General features: G+C 52.1%; 1 pseudogene; it reads right to left on the bottom strand.

Moving 5' to 3' along the window:
* Window positions 1-20,202, bottom strand: part of LOC132085905 (zinc finger protein 850-like) — a 534,273-nt pseudogene that overhangs the window by 23,770 nt on the left and 490,301 nt on the right.

Here is a 20,202-nt window from a genome sequence, read left to right on the forward strand (position 1 = left end):
TGCTATAGGCCTGCTGGGTGTAATCTTACTGTTTTTGCTTATTTTGCCTTGTATCTTTAACTGTATTCAAAACATGGTTAGCCGTACAATAGCAAAAACATGGCAAACTAATCTCCTTGCGCAAGAAGAAAACGGGGGAAATGTGGAGAGATTTATTAATAATTGGTTAGCTGAGAAAGGCCACGCTGAAATAATGCCGCTGGTTAAGCTGAAAGAGAAAAGCCAGCAGTCAGCAAGCTAAAAGGAAAGGTCAGCAGTGACCTTGCTGCAACATGAGGAAAGGGAGTAGAGATATTCCTGAATATATCCTGAGAATATGTGAAAAGTATCAAAAGTAGAACCATAGGAATGTAGAAGTAGGCGTAGATGCTGATATGTAAGCTGACCAATCCTGAGCTCAACTTTTGCAATATGTATGAAGCTTATTATTAACTGTATTTAACCCGCCGTACTGATCAATAAAATTGGGCCTATGATGATCAACGGATGTCTGGGTCTCCTTCCTTCGACAATATTTAAAAGGAATTACAATTGTTTCTGTATTCTGAATTGGACTTCCTGGAGAAATACCAACAAGAGATCCTCAGGAACTCAAAACAACAAAACAGTCCTTACTGGTAACTTTAGAAAATCAGAGAATGTTTGGCAAAAGATTTAATATGACATTCAATCAACATAGAACACTTCTTAAAGCACTGACTTGGCCCATTCAACTTCACAAACTCTAAGCTATTTGAATTTTACATTACTCAAATTTGCAAAAGGACCGAAATAGAAGAAAAGGACAGAAAGAGAGAGAGGCAAAAAGGATACAGAGGAGCATACACAGAGGTACCAGCTCCTGGATTCCAGTAGCATTCAGATGGAAATTCCAAGAGGAGGTAGGGTCAAGATATGTGCTTGCCTTTGGTCAGCCTTCAATACCCCTTGGTCTTCCTGGGCCCTTCCCCCAGGTGGGACTGTGGCTCATTTGGTCCCTCAGGAGCTGGGCTGGGGCTGCAGAGGTGGCTGTGGAGCATTGCCTGTGCTGTGCCAGGGACTGGCAGACACTGCTGGGCTGGGATAGAGGCTCTGGGGGGATTGGGGTCACAGGGCAGGGCAGGGCTGAGCTTACAGGGCAGGGGAGGGCTGGACCTGCCCCTTTCTCCTCTATTGGAATAAGATCCCAATATTACCAGGTAGATTGTGCCTGGGCTCGTCTGACCCCTGCTCCTGGGCCAAAGGCGGCAACTGTGGTGTTTCACCTCAGAGACACTTTTGGCTGGCTGGATGGTGCAGCTGAGCGCCAAAACAAGTCCAGGCTTGTGGAAACTCAGTTTGCCTCAGGTGGGAAGGCTTCAGGCTAAGGTGAGGAGGAAAAGGAGAGAGATTCTGCTGGAGGGTTAATATCAAGAGTTTATTCCATGGTCACACACGTCTGAAGCTTAGGTAACAGCTCCAAAAGAATCCCGACCGCATGGCCTGAGTGACTTTTTAAGCTCCAGGGGGAGGGGGAGGGAAGGGACAGGTGAGCCACCAACCAGGTGGGAGGGGCAGGGTCTCAGGCAACGATGACACCCAGACAGACCAATGACCTCTGGGCACAGGGGCATCTTTTGAACCTGACCAACCACACGATGGCCTTGCTGGAATATTAAGACTGCTTGACAGCCCCGCAGGGGGCGAGGGGGAAGGGGAAGGGGAAGAGAGATATTGCCACTCCTGGGAAGGGGCTGGGAAGTTTAAAACAGGAAATTGCAACACACTGCAACACTCCCCACACATGAAATGTCTTGAGACAAGAAATTCCTCCACTCTGTCACAATAGGGAATACTGGAGGTGAAATCCCAATTCTGGCCATGGGCACCGAGATAAGAAGGGCAGTTCTTTTCCTTAGGAATGAAAGCCCCAGTTTTCAGTAAATTTCTGGTTTGATTGTTTGGATTCTGTTTGGTTTTGCTGTTGCTTTGTTTCCTTGTTGTGCCTGAAGTGTCCAGTCAGGAGCAGAGTGACTCTTGCCAAGGAAATTTGTGCTGCCGTCCCTTAATATTCAGTCTGGTTTTTGCTGCTCCCTTGCTGGGGATTTCTTCAGCGGTCTCAAGGCTTCGTTGGTAGCAGGGTGAATGAGCCCTGGCCCAGGCTCTGGCCCTGGAGGACATAGGGACGCTGCCGGGGGGTCCCTGTCCCCCTGTGACACCCCCAGGGCCCCAGTCCCCCGTCCCCGTCTCAGGCTCTGGGGTTGATCTCGTGGAACATCCTCTGGGGGAGGCTGCGGGGCTGGGGGCAGGGGGACCCGGGGGGACAGGGGACCCCACTGTGCACGAGCAGGGTTGGACTGCTCTGGGGGGAGCTGTGAGGGGGGCTGGGGCAGAGTGACCGCCCCAGGGACCTCACACAGCCCCTGTGATGTCACACAGCCCCTGTGATGTCACACTGCCCCTGTGATGTCCCAGAGCCAACTCTGAGACGCCACGCTATGATGTGATACAGCTGCTCTGTGATGTCACAGAAGTCTCTGTGATGTCAGAAAGTCACTCTATGATTTCACAATCTCTACTGTGATGTCACAGCCTGTTCTATGATGTTACACAGCCACCCAGTGTTGTCACAGCCCACTCCCTGATGTCATAGAGCCACCTTCTATGCTGGCAGGATCTGCTCTATGGCCTCACACCCTACTCTATGATGTCACAGCCATCTCTGTGATGTAACAACCCCCTTCAGTGATGTCACAAAACCTTCTCTGTGATGTCATACTGACACTCTGTAAGGTCACAGCACATACTTTGACCTCACTGCCAGCTCTATGATGTCATGCAGCCATGCCATGATCTCACAGCCTGTTCTGTGATGTCACAAAGTCCCCTCTATGACGCTGTAGCTGCTCAGTGACCTTACACAACAAACTCTTTGATGTCACAGCCCAATCTGTGACCTCACACAGCCCACTCTGTGCTGTCACACAGCCCCTTGGTGACATCCCAGCTGCTCTGTGCCTCTATGACACAGCCACAGAGGTGCTGCTGTGACATAGCCCCCTAAGGGCCATCCCACAGCCCCTGCCAGTGCTGAGCCCCTGTGAGCTCTTTCTGTGCCCTGCTGGTGTCCCTGAGGGGCCCTGGCAGTGCCCCAGCCCTGCTGGGCTGTGCACAGGAGCTGCTCCTGGCCAGAGCTGTGTCTCTGCAGCGCTGCCCTTGCCAGGAGCTGCCTCTGGGCCAGGAGCCCGGCCCAGCTCAGCAGCACAGACACAGCACAGGGACTTTAATGAGCCTCTGGGGCTTTGCTGCTCTTTGCATCAGACTCAGTCCCTCGGAGTGTGCTCAAAAAACCTTCTCAGGGACTCAAAAAGAGGGTGAAACCCTGAAGTTTCTCATACTTTAAATAGATCCATCTGAGGGACAGGACTGAGAAAATGTCCCCAGGTTCCAGGTAGAGCAGAACACTGGTGGCAGTGATGACAGGTGGGGACAAGCGAGGGAAAGGTGTTTCTGCTGCTGAGCAAACCTGCACCTCTGTCCCTGCAGGCTCTCAGCACCCCTCGGCTGCCCCACATGGCTGGGCCCTTCCTTTGCTGACAGCTCTGCCTCCTGCCTGCCCCTGCATGCCCACACAGAGCCTTGGGCTGCTCCAGGCTCCTGCTGGGGACGTGCTGTACCACAGCCCTGCTCTGACAGGGAAATTCCTTTCTGCTGGTGTTCAGTCTGGACCTCCCAAGCTGCACTTGGTGCTATTAGGTCTTCTTCAGGCTTATTCCTACTATGAAGAAAAGCTCCAGCCTCTCTGAAACCACCCATCCATCCCTCCCAGGCTATTCCCTTTCAGTCCTCAGTCTCTACACCACTGACCACAGAGGCCGCAGACTCTCCCTGCTGGTTTTGTGATGAGGCCTCCAAATCCCATCTTGGGAGATTTTTGAGTCCTCTCCAAGGTCTGTGAAAAGGGAAAAATAGCATTCTAAGTTATTTTCTCCTAAATCCTACAGTGACAGAAAACGAGTCAGTATCTTTAAACTGAATGGGGACAAATTAACATTTGTTAGAAGGAGGAAAGATTTTACAATTATAAAAGTGGCAGGAAACTGCAACCGTTTTTCCAGAGAAGTGGATTCCCCATCCCAGGAATTGTCCAAGAGCAGGAGCTTTGTGCAGCGTTGCCCATTGAAACCCTCTCATCTCCAGTGACAGAATTCCTGCATTGTGGGTTCTCTGATATGCTGGGTGCCCTCACAAGGCTTCTGGCCAGAACGTCAGCTGAGGGCAGCCAGGCTGCTGCTGGGGCAGTGACCTTACAGCCATCACCATGGCAGCCCTGTCCCCTGGGCCTGGCTCTCCCCTTTCCTCTGCCCCTGCCTTGGCTCTGCTGCCATGAAGAGTTTTGTCATTATTATCTTGTCGCCAAGGTGCTGGGGCCAATGGCTTCCCAGTCAGGCTCCTGGGGCAGAAGTGGCTTTTCAGAGCCCAGCCAGGAATGAGCCCTGAGGCAGCAGCTCTGCAGTGGTGGCCACCAGGCCGGGCTGCCAAGGGAGGCTTCTGGCCATGGGCTGCAAGCAGCTGCTGCTGCCAAGGTGCCTTTGGTGCCTCAGGCTCTCCCTGGCACAGCTCCCAGCACGGCACTCTGCCCTTGTGCCCGAGCCCTTCCCTGTGCTGGGGCTGGCCTGGGGCTTTTCCTGCAGCAGGACCTGCCCTGCTGATAGCACAGGAAAGGCAGTTCCTGCTGGAGCAGGAGGCTCTGCCTGCCATGGGCTCCAACAACTCCAACAAGGTCCTGTTTGCAAAGCCCCAAGTGGGAAATGAAGGAGGGGTGTCACACTGCTTTGGGGGTGAATAATGCTGAAACCAGCCTGACTCCTCCATCTCAAAGTTCAACATCCTCAGATGGAGCTGAAGCTGTGGCAGAGCTGGAAATATCCCCAGAGAAAGGAACAACCAAGTGACACCACTGAGAGCTTCTGCAGCGCTGCTGAGCTGGCCCAGCCTGGGCACATCTGACTGACAGGGCAGCACCTCAGACGAGAAAAGCCCTGTCACAAATTTTAATGGCAGCATCTCCTGACATTTCCCTTCTTGAGGGGTGTGGGGATTCCTCCCAGTGGTGGGGAAACCCTCAAGGTCACTGCTCCAGGCTGAGCCAAAGGGAATTGCCCATGGTCATTGGTCTAGGGGAGTGACATCAATCTCTGCTTAATTACGGGTTTTGCTTAATACAGTTGCTTTGAAATAATTTCCTAGTGCTCTGTATAATATATTTTACGTCTCTAACATCCTGGCATAAATATTTCTGATTAAGGCAATTTTGTCTAATCATTACCATAACAGAGAATACATATTTATATAAATATATCTGCCCATGACAGGAACCCCTGTGAGTGTCTGGGACATCCAGGCCCTTTGGCAGCCTGGGGACTCCTGGGATGTCACCATGGAGCCCCCGTGAGTGCCTGTGACAGATCGGTGCCTTTGCAGCACAAGGTCCCCTGGGATGTCACCATGGAATGGCTGAGACTGCCTCTGAGCACAGGACTCTTTACCATCCCCAGAAAGCCCTGGGAGGTCTCCATGGGGCTCCTGTCTGTGCCTGTGATATTCCAGCTCTGGAACAGCCTGGTGACTCCTGGAAAGTCCCCATGGAACCCCTCCGAGGGCCTGTGACAAATCTGATCCTTAGCAGGCAACCATCAGAAGCCCCCTATTGCTATGGGCAGTTTCCGTGGCAACCATCACCAGCCCCCTGTTGCTATGGTCAGTCCCTTGGCAGCTCCATGGAGACCCCATGCCAGGGCTGGTTTCCATGGACACCAGCTCAGGCCTGCAGCCAGAGCCCGTTGCCATGGCAACCATTGGCAGCCCCATCCCCAGGCTCATGGGATCCCAGAACCACAGAATTGGCTGAGCTGGGCGGGACCCATCAGGATCCTCCAGTCCAACTGCTGGCCCTGCACAGGACACCCCAACAATGCCAGCCTGGGCCTGGCAGCGCTGTCCAAACGCTGCTGCAGCTCAGAGAGCCCTGGAGCTGGGACCCTTTCCTGGGGAGCCTGGGCAGGGCCCCAGCAGCCTCTGGGCAAAAACCTTTTCCTGACATCCAGCCGGAGCCTGCCCCGACTCAGCTGCAGCCGTTCCCCCCACTCCTGTCCCTGGGCACCAGAGGGAAGAGGTTCCCACAGCCCCAACCAGGGGCCCGCTCCCAAGGCTGTTGCCATGGCCACCAGGGCTGGGACCAGCTGGGATGCTCGGTTTCCTTGGGCCGGGGTGCAGGTATGGGATTCCCCAATTTTCTGCTCCTGCTAAAACCGCGCTGCCCTCACTGCCCTCCTGCCTCCCATGAAAAGCACAAAGGCAAAGATCCTGGGCTGGGATAAGAACAATTTATTAGGAACAGGAACAAGATAAGCGACAAACAGAACTGAAACAATATTGATAACAGTAGGGATAAATGAAACAATTTACTGGGAAAACTAAAACACAACTCACTGGGTATTACTGGCCACAATTTCCCCTGTTTGGAAAGGACACCCTTCTTCTCAGGGAGAGAGAGAGAGAGTGTCCCTTTTCTGCACCTGGAAATTCTCTTAGGTGGGAGTGAATGTAATGACACAGCCGTGGTAAGATCCTCATGTTTTTCAATGCCACATCATTACACTGATAGGGGCAGGGAAAGGGACTGGTGTCTTCCCAGCATGGAACATGGGGATCATGGATCACCAGGGCTCTTCCCAATGTGGGTTCTCCCATGGGGGATGAAGCTGGAGTGGTGGATGAAGCTGTTCCTGCATTTGTGGCATTTTCAGGGATCCCTTACTGGTGGCTCCGTTGGTGTCTGGTCAAGTGAGTGTCCCCACACTGGGGACACTCATAGGGCCTCTCCCCTGTGTGGATGCGCCGGTGGATGATGAGGGTGAAGTTGTGCTTGAAGCCCTTTCCGCACTCAGGGCAGTGGAAGGGCCTCTCCTCAGTGTGAATCCGCTGGTGCTGGAGGAGAGTGGAGCTGGTCTGAAACCTCTTCCCACATGTGGCGCACTGGTAGGGCCTCTCCCCAGTGTGGATGCGCCGGTGCTTGATGAGGTTGGAGTTGTGCTTGAAGCCCTTCCCGCACGCAGGGCAGAGGAAGGGCCTCTCCTCAGTGTGAATCCGCTGGTGCTGGAGGAGACTGGAGCTGGTCTGAAACCTCTTCTGACACTGGGGACACTCGTAGGGCTTCTCCCCAGTGTGGATGCGTTGGTGGGTCACAAGGTTGGATCTGTAGCTGAAGCCCTTCCCACACTCCCCACACTTGTAGGGCCATTCCCCAGTGTGGATCATCTGGTGGCTGATCAGGTGGGAGCTCCACCTAAAGCTCTTCCCACACTGCAAGCACTTGTGGGGCTTCTCTCCACCATGAAGCTTCTCATGGACCACCAGCTCTGAACTCTGGCTGAAGCTCTGCCCACCTACCTGGCTCAGGGTGGCTCTTTCTTCTTCAAAGCACCCTGGGCTGGGTTTGGAGCCCCTCCTCATGGGAGATATCTGAGGTTTTTCTTCCCTGTTGGATTCCTGTGCGTTAGAATCAAAGCGGCCTCTTTCACGAGGTTCTGCCATGCAGATTTTTCCTCCCTGGTCTCCATCCTCAGTTCCTTCCCTGGGGAAGGAAGGACAAGGACAGGATGGGTTTTGCCTCCATGCCAGAGGGAAGGGGAAGGAGATTCCCCCAGTGCATCCCCGGCAGGATGGTGTTGGCAGAGGGGTTGTCCTGCAGCCAGGGGCTGTGCTGGGCTGGGAGATAGAGCAGGAGAGAGGGGGAAATAGGAACTGACTTCCTCCTCACCTATCTGGGTGTCCTGGGGATCCTTCCTCTTCCTCACAGCCTCCTTCTCCATCCAATCAAGGTTTGGGAATGGGAAATCCTGTTCTGGGAAGAAAACAAAGGGTGCGCACATTGTCTTTTGTACTGGTTTGAAGGCAAACCTGGGGAGGGTCTAAACTAGAATTACAATTTAAAAGAAAATGAAGATCAAGGCAATGATACAGAAACACTGCCTTAAACTGACAGAGTCAGGATATAACCTGACACCCTGTTGTTCAGGGTGGTGGCAGCTGTCCCAGTAAATGGTGGTGCAGTCCTGTTGGAGTGATGAAGGTGATTCTGTCGAAGCAGTGATCCTGTAGAAGGGTCTGGTCTTCCTCTAGATGTCCAGTGGTGGTTAGGGAGTTCTTGTCCTCTGGCAATCCAGTAGGCAAGCTGCTCCTGGTGTAGCAAAGTGTCAGCTTATATCCAGGTAGGAACGTTTGGATCCTCCCCCTGGGCAGAGCATCCCACAATGGGAGGATGGAATTTTATCAGTCCTGCAGTGACACTCAATGGCCCATTCACAGGAGATATCTCCCCTGGAGGGCGTTATCAGGGGTGAGTCATGGAAGAGATAAAGAACACTGCCCCACCTGTTTATAAGAGTTGCTGAAGGTGGGGATTGAAAACATGCATTTGGTTACATCTTGCATGGCAACCTGAAACAGTGGGGTAATCCCTGCTCAGGGGGAGAACACCACCCCCCTTACCCAAACTGGCTCAGCTGTAAAACCCCCACCCTGGGAATGCCACGCATACAGAGGACAATGTCACACTTGCCCTGCTCCAGGGGAGGGCTCTTTTTCCTGTCATTCCCTTCCTGTCCCCCCTTTTCTATCCCATTTACTTTTCAATAAAATTCATTTTGGGTTTGGTCTCATTATCACCTTAATTGGGGCAGAGGAATCTCTCTAACACTTTTCTTAACCAGACTCACCAGACTGTGAAATTATTTTGGCACAGTGAGTTTAGGCACTGTTCTCTGACCCCAAGTGCCTTTGACAACAGCATGGTTCCCTCCTCTGAGGAAGTTGTGGTTCTCTCTGGAGGAACTCTTTGAAACTGGGCTGCAGCTTCCTCTGAGTGACTTATGGGAGAACCGATGAGGTAAATCGCCTTTGTGGGCCCGGAGTGTAAAGAAAATATTTTGTTGTCCATCTATTACAGCGACCTGATGAAGGTCTTCAGGGTGAGAGAAGTGGACGAGAATCTTGGTTCATGATCAGAAGGCTGGATTTATTGATATATGATATATAATACATTATAACTATACTAAAAGGAATAAAGAGAAAAGTTGCAGAGGCTTGCTAAGCTAAGAATAGAAATAAGAGAATGAATAACAAAGTTCTGTGTCCAGCAGAAAGCAAGGACCAACTCTCCCGTGAGTGGTCAGCAAATCCAAACACTCCCAGAAGACCAATCACATATGCTCCTGTTACATTCCACATCAGCAGATAATTATTGTTTGCATTTTTCTTCTGGGGCCCCAGCTTCCCAGAAAGGACAAATCCTAAAAGAGAGGATTTTATGAAAAAATGTCTGCAACATCCTTCCTTGAAATGTTTTTTAAAATCACAGGAGGAAAGGGAGCAAATGATACCAGCGAGACTGACAAGGTTCATTCACCCCATGGTGAGGAACACAAGGCTGCTAAAAGTCCCCCAAGAAGCTCAGCTCAAGTAGCTAAATTCCCAAATAACTCCTGAATTCCCAGGCTTGAGTGCTTTGCGAAATGTGAGAATCATTTTTCTCTTCATCCCTGTCGCCTTTGTGACAGCTACAAAGAGTTTACTTTCCTTTTAATGATATCTGTCTTGGGCTGAATTTACACGTTTATCAGAACGTGCTAGCAGCTGAGCTGGAGCTGTGCAGGAACCAGTGGAACTTGGAATTGCCACAAAATTGCTTGTAGTGTCAGTTTATTAATGTTTGGGATTTGTTTGCATTTTCATCACATGTGACTTGTGGGAAAATCAAATATTCATCAAAGTGATTCATGCAGAGTCAAATTTTGATTTCTGCCAAATTATTTTGTCCAGTGCCCAGGGGATGCTCGAGGGGTCTCTGTGCCTCTCGCCCTGGGGGATGCTTGGCAGGGGTTTGGGGGGTGTTTTCCTGTCCCTGTCACCCCAGACCATTCCCCAGGGGGTTTTTCCCTGTCCCTGTCACCCCAGGCCATTCCCCAGGGGGTCTCCACCATTCTCACCCCAGAGAATGCCTGGAGGGTCTCCCTCCCTCTCATACCCTGTGCCAGGGGGTGCTCAGGGCAGTCTCTGTCCCTCTCAGCCCAGGAGTGCTCGGGGGTCTCTGTCCCCTCACCCTGGGGGATGCTCGGGGGGTCTCCATCCCTCTGGCCTCAGGCAATGCCTGTGCAGGGCTGGGGACCAGGGGCTCTGTGTCCCTCTCACCGCTGAGGGTGCTTGGGCCTGGGGGGGCTCTCCCACCTTCTCACACCTGGGGAGGCCGGGGGGGTCTCTGTCCCTCTCAGCCCTGCTGTGACCCCACCCAAACATCATCGGGCTCAGAGGGACAGAGACACCCCCAAACCCCCAGAAGGGCTGAACCTGGGATTTGGTTTGGGGCTGAGGGTTTAGGAAGGGGCTGGAATTGGGGCTGGGATTGGAGGTGGGGCTGAGATTTGGATTAGAGCCGGGATTGGGGTTAAGGCTGGACATGGGATTAGCTTTAGGGCTGGGGTTGGGATTGGGTCTAGGGCTAGATAAGTCTGGCACTGGGATGAGATTAAATACAGAACATTGAGTGTGTGTAAACATGGAGTGAGATTGAGACCAGGATCAGGGTCAGGTTTGGGACTGAGCTCACCCAGGGCAGGACAGGGGGGATGTCACTGCAGGATGTCCCTGGCGTTGTCCCAGCCCTCCTCAGGCACCTCCAAACATGGGGAGCAGCTGGGTGCCCCAAGATCCAGGTGCTCCCACGCTGCCCCTCAGTACCAGGCAAGCATTCCCTGAGGGCAGCCCTGACTGTGACCACTGGGGCTCTGGGATCAGCCCTCACATCCCTGTGGAGCAGCAGCAGACAGGATGAGCGATTCCCCCGCCCCGTTTTTCCTGTGGAAGGGTGAAGCCCAGCTGCCCTTTTCTTCTGATGCCTCCTCCTCTCCTCAGCTGAGGATGTCAAACTCCCCAGGAGCAGGAAAATCCCCATTCCCTCTTTCCTTGTGGCTGCAGCCTGGAACATCCACCCAGAATGAAGGACTTTCTGACAGCCCTGCTTGACACTGGCAAGAGGTTTGTGAGAAGGGGAAGAAATTGTATTTTGATAGCAAATAAAAGGTGCAAAATTATTCCTTTCTGCTATATTACTTTTCAGTCAGTTCTGGTCTGTTTTCAGAGTGCCACCTTCTCAGCTGACTGTGTTTGTGCCCTCTTTTCTCTCCTGCCTCTCTTTGTCTGCTCTGTTTCTCTCTCAGTGTCTCCCTTGACCCAGGGATGCTCACACCAAAGACCGTGCCCGGATTTAATTCCCAATTCAGGAGCTACAACAACCATGGGGGAAGTTATGAAGGCTCGCAGTGAAATGCCACTGTAAGATCTTGCTCCACTTGGCTTTTGGCTCCTTCTTGACAGCTTTGCCCTCAAGGGCAGGAACATCTTTTTATAGCTGAGAACTGGAATTCCAGACCCTGGCAGTGTGTGCCGTGGATCCCAGAGGGGCATTCCCGAGGCTCCCAGGGTGCTGCTCCTGCCGTGCCTCCCAAGGGGAGAAGATCCAGACGCTCTGTGGGCTCCCAGAGCACACAGCAAAGGTGGCTTTGATGGACATTTTCCAGGGACTGGGGTGGGAAGGGACCCTGTCCACGGATTACGACCCCGCGAGGGAGAGACGCCTCTGCCCCAGTGAAGGAGCGAATGAGAGCGTGGGAAAGCAACCGACGATTATTGAGCGTGGACTGAACGGAACAAGAAATGCGGAGGAGAAAGGGAGAGAAAGAAAGCGGGAAGAGGTCTCAAAGAGAGAAAGAAAAAGGAAAGAGGTCTCAGAGAACAGAAAGAAACAGGAAAAGGCTCCCGCCCGGACTCCGCAGCTTCCAGGAACACCCAGAGGGCGTATCGTCTTTTACAATTCCAGCCAATCAGAGGACGCGGTAAACAATTTTCAGTCAACCAGAGCTTTTCTCGCCGATGACTCACCGCTTGCCAGGCGGGCCCGCAGAGCCCGGCGGCCCTGGAGCGGAATTTGGGGCTCGGGCCGGGGGGACGGATCCGCCCCGGGGGGGTCCCCGAGCCCCTGCCCAGCCCTGGGGCCGATCGGGGGCTCCCCCAGCCAGCAGCTGGTGCTGCGGGGCCGCGGGGCAGAGCGGTGGGAAAGGGGGGTCCGGGCTGGGAGCAGAGGAAATGCGGAGAAAGAGGAGGGAGAGGAGGAGGAGGAGCAGGAGCGGGAGAATCGCGGCGCTCGTAGCGCCCACACGCCGAGCCTGCAGCACCCCCTGCCCCGGGACCATCGCCCCCAGCCCCGAGCCGCGGGGAGGGCGGAGGCCCCGGAGCGGAATTTGGGGCTCGGGCCAGAGGGATGGAGACCCCCCGAGCATCCCCCAGGGTGAGGGGACAGAGACCCCCGAGCATCCCCTGGGCTGAGAGGGACAGAGACTGCCCTGAGCACCCCCTGGCACAGGGTATGAGAGGGAGGGAGAAGCCCTCAGGCATCCCTCAGGGTGAGAATGATGGAGACCCCCTGGGGAATGGCCTGGGGTGACAGGGACAGGGAAAAACCCCCCCAAGCATCTCCCAGGGCAAGAGGAACAGAGCCTTCACAAACATCCCATGGGCACAAGACAAAGTAATGTTGTTTCTTGTCAGAAATCAAAATTGACCCTAGATAAAATTCCTTGAATTTACTCTTCCCACAAGTCACTTGTGATGGAAAGGCAAATAAATCCCAAAATTTTATAAAATTACAATAGAAGCTATTCTGTGGCAAATCCAAATTCCTTTGGTCCTGCAGAGCTCCAGCTCAGCTGCTGGCACATTCTAAAAAAAGAAAAGTGGAAAATAGGCCCAATACGGATTATGAAAAGGAAGGGGAAGCTATGTTTAGCTGTCACAAAGGTGACAGGGACAAAGAGAAAAATTATTCTAACATTTGGCAAAGTCCCCCAGCCTGTGAAACAGACCTCCCCTGGAGCAGGGTAAGTGTGACATTGTCCCCTGTGTGTGTGGCATTCCCAGAGTGGGGGTTTTACAGCTGAGCCAGTCTGGGTAAGGGGGGTGGTGTTCACCCCCTGAGCAGGGATTACCCCACTGTTTCAGGTTGCCATGCAAGATGTAACCAAATGCATGTTTTCAATCCCCACCTTCAGCAACTCTTATAAACAGGTGGGGCAGTGTTCTTTATCTCTTCCATGACTCACCCCTGATAACGCCCTCCAGGGGAGATATCTCCTGTGAATGGGCCATTGAGTGTCACTGCAGGACTGATAAAATTCCATCCTCCCATTGTGGGATGCTCTGCCCAGGGGGAGGATCCAAGCATTCCTACCTGGATATAAGCTGACACTTTGCTACACCAGGAGCAGCTTACCTACTGGATTGCCAGAGGACAAGAACTCCCTAACCACCACTGGACATCTAGAGGAAGACCAGACCCTTCTACAGGATCACTGCTTCGACAGAATCACCTTCATCACTCCAACAGGACTGCACCACCATTTACTGGGACTGCTGCCACCACCCTGAACAACAGGGTGTCAGGTTATATCCTGACTCTGTCAGTTTAAGGCAGTGTTTCTGTATCATTGCCTTGATCCTTACTTTGTTACTGAATTGGAATTCTGGCTTAGACTCTTCCCCAGGTTTGCCTTTAAACCAGTACAAAGCTCATTGTGCTCAATCCTTGTTTTCCTCCCTTGTTTTAGGAATAGCCCATTCCTAAAACTTGGCCAGATGGCGGAAGACACCTCAAGGAAGATGAGGATGCCCCAGGACACCCAGGCAGGTGAGGGGGAAGTCAGTGCCCCTTTCCCCCTCTCTCCTGCTCCATCTCCCAGCCCAGAAAATCCCCTCACTGCAGGACATCCCTGCTGCCAATGCCATCCTGCTGGGGATGCACTGTGGGGATCTCCTTCCCCTTCCCTCTGGCACGGAGGGAAATCCCATCCTGTGCTTGTCCTTCCTCTACCAGAGAAGGAGCTGAGGATCAAGATCAGGGACGATGAATCCCCACAGCAGAACCACATGGAAGAGGCCGATTTGAGTGGCTCCATGGGAAAAGAATCCAATGGGGAGGAAAAGCCCTGGAGATCCCCCATGAGGAAGAGGGGCTCCAAACCCAACCCAGGGTGCTTTGAGGAGGAAAGACCCACCCTGAGCCAGGAAGGTGGACAGAGCTTCAGCCAGAACTCGGAGCTGGTAGTCCATGGGCAGCTTCATGATGGGCAGAAGCCCCACAAGTACTTGGAGTGTGGGAAGAGCTTCAGGCAGAGCAGCACCCTGATCAGCCAGAGGATCCACGCTGGGGAATGGCCCTATGAGTGTGGGGAATGTGGGAAGGGCTTCAGCTCCAGCTCTGCCCTTGTCATACACCAACGCATCCCCACTGGGGAGAGGCCCTACGAGTGTCCCCAGTGTCAGAAGAGGTTTCAGAGCAGCTCCAGTCTCCTCCGGCATAAGCAGATTCACACGGATGAGAGGCCCTTGCGCTGCCCTGAGTGCGGGAAGGGCTTCAAGCACAACTCCAACCTCATCAGGCACTGGCGCATCCCCACTGGGGAGAGGCCCTACGAGTGTCCCCAGAGTGGGAAAAGCTTCACCCAGATCTCTGTTTTAACCAGACACCAACGGAGGCACCTGTAAGGGAAGCTCTGCCAATGCCCCAATGCAGGAGGACTTTTGTGCACTGCCCCAACTTCATCCATAGTTGGAGGATCCATGTTGGGAAGAGCCCTGGTGATCCATTTTTCCTTCTGATCCATGCTAGGAAGACACCTGTCCCTTTTCCTGCCTCTGCCAATGACATGATGTGGGATGGAAGAGCATGAGGGTCTGGCAATGACTGTGTCATTACATTCCCTCCCACCTCAGGACATTGCCAGGGACAGGAAAGGGACTCTCTCTCTCTCTCTCTCTGTCCCTGAGGAGAAGGGTGTGCTTTCCAGGCTGGAGGAAATACGCGGCCAGGCAGACCCAGTAAGTTGTGTTTTAGTTTTCCCTGTAAACAGTTTTATTTATACACTCTATTATCAATATTGTTTCTGTTCCATTCGTTCCTTATCTCATTGTTGTTCCCAATAAATTGTTCTTATCCCATGCTGGGATCTTTGCCTTTTGTGCTTTCCATGGGAGACGGGAGGGCAGCGAGGGCAGCGCGGTTTTAGCGGGGGCAGGAAATTGGGGAATCCCATTCCTGCACCCCAGCCCCTGGAAACCGAGCATCCCAGCTGGTCCCAGCCCTGGTGGCCATGGCAACAGCCTTGGGAGCGGGTCCCTGGTTGGGGCTGTGGGAACCTCTTCCCTCTGGTGCCCAGGGACAGGAGTGGGGGGAACGGCTGCAGCTGAGTCGGGGCAGGCTCCGGTTGGATGTCAGGAAAATGTTTTTGCCCAGAGGCTGCTGGGGCCCTGCCCAGGCTCCCCAGGGAAGGGTCCCAGCTCCAGGGCTCTCTGAGCTGCAGCAGCGTTTGGACAGCGCTGCCAGGCCCAGGCTGGCATTGTTGGGGTGTCCTGTGCAGGGCCAGCAGTTGGACTGGAGGATCCTGATGGGTCCCTCCCAGCTCAGCCAATTCGGTGGTTCTGGGATCCCATGAGCCTGGGGATGGGGCTGCCAATGGTTGCCATGGCAACGGGCTCTGGCTGCAGGCCTGAGCTGGTGTCCATGGAAACCACCCCGGCATGGGGTCTCCATGGAGCTGCCAAGGGACTGACCATAGCAACAGGGGGCTGGTGATGGTTGCCACGGAAACTGCCCATAGCAATAGGGGGCTTCTGATGGTTGCCTGCTAAGGATCAGATTTGTCACAGGCCCTCGGAGGGGTTCCATGGGGACTTTCCAGGAGTCACCAGGCTGTTCCAGAGCTGGAATATCACAGGCACAGACAGGAGCCCCATGGAGACCTCCCAGGGCTTTCTGGGGATGGTAAAGAGCCCTGTGCTCAGAGGCAGTCTCAGCCATTCCATGGTGACATCCCAGGGGACCTTGTGCTGCAAAGGCACCGATCTGTCACAGGCACTCACGGGGGCTCCATGGTGACATCCCAGGAGTCCCCAGGCTGCCAAAGGGCCTGGATGTCCCAGACACTCACAGGGGTTCCTGTCATGGGCACAGTGGGAGCTTCAGGCAAAAGCTTTATTTCTTTTTTGGAGAAACTCCTGCCACGACGTGAGGTGGAAAAATGACACTCAACAGCCACCATGGTTTCTCAAACTTGTGCAGGGCCCCTAGACTTCTAAAATTCCTTCTAAGTGAGAAGACTGGGAGTGGCTGGATCCAATCCCAGCCCCAGTCTTTCTCAAAGGTGTAAAAGATTGGACATTGGAATTGGACTTTAACGCTATTTGTCGCACAGGATTAAGCATAGAATAGCAGATAAATTTATATAAATACAGTTCTGATTTTTTTCTGATCATGATTAGACAGAATGGTTTATTTACACCACAGAGTAAATGAAAAAAATGAGTTATTGCTGTAGTCTTAGGTGGTCTGGACAAAACTTTCCCCGAGAGTGTCTTGTGGCAATGGGGCAATGGGTAGGAACCACGAGAGCACCAGCACACTGTGGTAGATAGGGAAAGGCGCTCCGGAAGATCTCGCGATGTCACGGAAAGGCAGGACCCCCTGTTCCTCTAAGATAAGAGATTACCCTAGGGGTGTGGCCCCACTAACAGTAGTGCTAGTAACTTTCCATTCCTTACCCAGTACTTTTCCATTCCTTACTAACCATAGATAAGAAGGACAAACCCCCTTTTGACGTAGAGAACCCCTTAGACTATAAAACCCCATGAGAAGAAGTAATAAACGCCTTTAGACCGTCCACCATATTGGTGTCTGCGTGTGTCATAGGCCCGAGCGACCTTTGAGAGTGGGTCGCCGTGCTGATCCTCAGAACCAGGTCGCCTGCCTTGATCCAGAAGGCAACATTTGGTGCCAAAACTCGGGAACCGATCTGCGCCCGGGGAACGGGAATTTCTCCTGGAAAGAGGACAGCAGCTGTGGCAGCAGGCCTGACCACAGCGGGAGGGACGCCTCCAGACCAGCGTGGACCATGGAAGCCATAGCGAAGGTCGTAACAGAAATGCATGCACAATGGGGTATAGAATGTAAACTTAGAGATTTAACTCTCGCATTGCTGAGACTGATTAAGCTTGGGGCTACTGAAAGCCCTGTGGACGTCCTACATTCGGACGCGTGGGATAATTGTACAAAAGCTCTGGCGGAGGACACTATGTCCTCGGGCTCAGGGAAAGGCTTAAAATCGTGGGGCAGAGTTGTCCAGGCTCTGCAAAAATCTCGACAAGAGCAAGAAAACTGGATAGCCGCGCGAACTTGTTTATTAGCCATGCCGCAGTTGGGCATGGGCGTGGCGACACAAACTGCGGAGGTGCTTGACCCGGGCGGGCGCGCGGAGGCACGAATGCCGGATCCCCCTCAGCGAACGGACTCACCATCGGAGGGGGGGGACACATGCGGGCGTTCTGGCGGGGGCTCGCGGAGGAGGCGTGGAACGCAGCCGGATTGTCGGACCCCATAGGGATCGATAAAAACGCCCCCCCACCATATGCGTTTGAAAATGGTGCCAGACCGCATGGTCAGGGCGGAAAGGAGGAGGCGGGGGGCGGAAACGCAGTCAGCCTGCTTAACAACGCATGCGCGGGTGAGCGGGGAGACAGGGCGGCCCCCGCGGAGGCGCGTAAGACCAATCAGAGCGCTTTATTCAAATTAAGTCCTTATAGGGCAAGGACCTCCCCCAGCAGGATGCGGGGGGACCCCAGGGGGAGGGAACGGCCCGACCCCTGCAGGAAGGGGCGGGGTCAGAGCCCGAGGAAAAGGCAGAGCAGCCTGGAAGCGTCTAGTTACTCAACTTCCGGCTCGGACTCGGACTTGAGCTCTGAGCCCGAGATAGGATCGGAGGATTCCTGTCGACGGAAGGAGACCCAGACATCAATTTGATCATCACAGGCCCAATTTTATTGATCAGTACGGCGGGTTAAATACAGTTAATAATGAGCTTCATACATATTGCAAAAGTTGAGCTCAGGATTGGTCAGTTACACATCAGCACCTACGCCTACTTCTGCATTCCTATGGTTCTACTTTTGATACTTTTCACATATTCTCAGGATATATTCAGGACTAATCTCTACTCCCTCTCCTCATGTTGCAGCAAGGTCATTGCTGACCTTTCCTTTCAGCTTGCTGACTGCTGACTTTCTTCCTTCAGCTTAACCAGCGGCATTATGTCAGTATGGCCTTTCTCAGCTAACCAACTATTAATAAATCTCTCCACATTTCCCCCATTTTCTTCTTGAGCAAAGAGATTAGTTTGCCATGTTTTTGCTATTGTACGGCTGACCATGTTTTGAATACAGTTAAAGATACAAGGCAGGCCTATAGCATAGATCACAAGGTTCCTCAGCCACGGTCCAAGTCCTAAGCCTTTAAGCCATTCGTCAATTCCTAAACCGTCTTCTTCCTTAAGTTTGTGAAGTCCCTGTTGCAATTCTTTTATCTTAGTGTGAATGGACACCGAATGATCAGACAGATTCATGCAACACATTCCTTCCAACTCTTCACATCCATGCCCTTGTGCTAAGAGTAAAAAATCTACAGCAGCTCTATTATGCAAAACAGCATGGTTAACACTCTGCACATCTGCAGTTAGCATGTCTAGAATTTGTGATGTCTTGTTCAGCTCATCCCTTGCCCAGCATCCTAATTGTTTTGCTAAATTCATGGCTTTATTGGCAGATCCTCCTGGCAAGATAGTTGAAACTACCACTTGTTTGAATGTGCCCCAAAACCGTGGATCTCCTTTCTGGCTGCAGTCTAAGTCAGGTATGCTACGTTTTTTTCTGTTTGAATTTTGACTCAGCTGCATTAGCAAGGATACATTAGGGTGAAACAATGACAATTTTCCCAAAAAACAGGGTCCACCCTGTGGTTTAGCTGGTATACCATTCCACGCCCTGTCTCCACAAATCAAAAATATTCCTGTGGGTAATTTCATTGGTGCCGTGATATTAGTGCCGTTACATTGACTGTAATGCTGTGGAGAGAATTCACTCATATTCAGGGATGAATCTAGGGTGGCCCATGTTTCTTTAGGTTGGTTTAAATTCTGAGCACCCAAAAATTTGAAGCTAAACCATCCGCCAGCTGTAGTGTTAGACATACTGGCGTTTGCACTTCCAAAAAGATCTAATTACTCAGGAGGAGAATGCAAAGAGGTGTTAAGTGATTGGATTAGTAAGCATTGACGATAGCCATCACTCTGACTTGCAGTATACCCTTGTTGCGCTGGCAATGTGATGTTTGACATGTTAGACGTACATAAGGTTTGATTGTTTATCAAACTGCAAAATTCTCCAGGAGACCACACCGGAAGTCCCACCAGGCATGTTCGAAATGGGTTAGTGACTCCTCCAAGACTAAGACAAAGTGATGATTGGTTAGTTTGATTAGCAAGTGTCACCCATAAATTTTCCCTTGGTTGACTAAAGTGTGTTATTCCTACTGCTTCACTTGCTACAGCATTGAGCAGTATAACAAGAACAAACCTCATTTTTCTTTCTGCTTGCTTTGCTTCTCTTTTCCTTCCTTCTGCTTGCTTTGTTTTTCCTTTCTTCGCTGTCTTTTCCCTGGTTTGCTAGATTGTCTATTGTAAGGCTGAGTCAATTTTTGAATGTACTGATCTAATTCTAAATCAGCATCCTTGCTCACAAGTATAGCATGAGATAAGTTTGAAGGCAAATCAGCTTTACAGCGAGCTGCTATGATGCGTGAGGCTTTATTAATTTCAAATATTCTAAGTGTTTCCTGCAACTTCCACCTAAGATATGCTATAACCACTTGTTCTGCACTCTCAAAAAGCTGTAATCCTGTCCGTCCTGGCAGGCCAGTACTTTGTTCAAGAGCTCTAACCCAGATAAAATTTCGAATCCACCTTCCAGAACAAGGTGCACACCATAAATAGTCTATTGACCTCTGTCAATACCAATAAATCTGATTACAATCTGCACAATGCAAAGCTACCCATGCATAGCACTTATCATTGTCCCTTTTTGCAAACATAACAAGGAAGTGAATATAAGTAAGGACCAGTATAAAAGTCTGTTTCTTCAATCCAATACAACCAATTCAATGGTGGTGATCAAAAAGCCTCTTCAGCTTTTTTACTATATGAGACTAATAGTTCAAGCTCTTTCTTTAATACAAGGTGTATCTTATTTCGT

Source organism: Ammospiza nelsoni, chromosome 33 (genome assembly GCF_027579445.1).
Source record: "Ammospiza nelsoni isolate bAmmNel1 chromosome 33, bAmmNel1.pri, whole genome shotgun sequence".
Taxonomy (NCBI): domain Eukaryota; kingdom Metazoa; phylum Chordata; class Aves; order Passeriformes; family Passerellidae; genus Ammospiza; species Ammospiza nelsoni.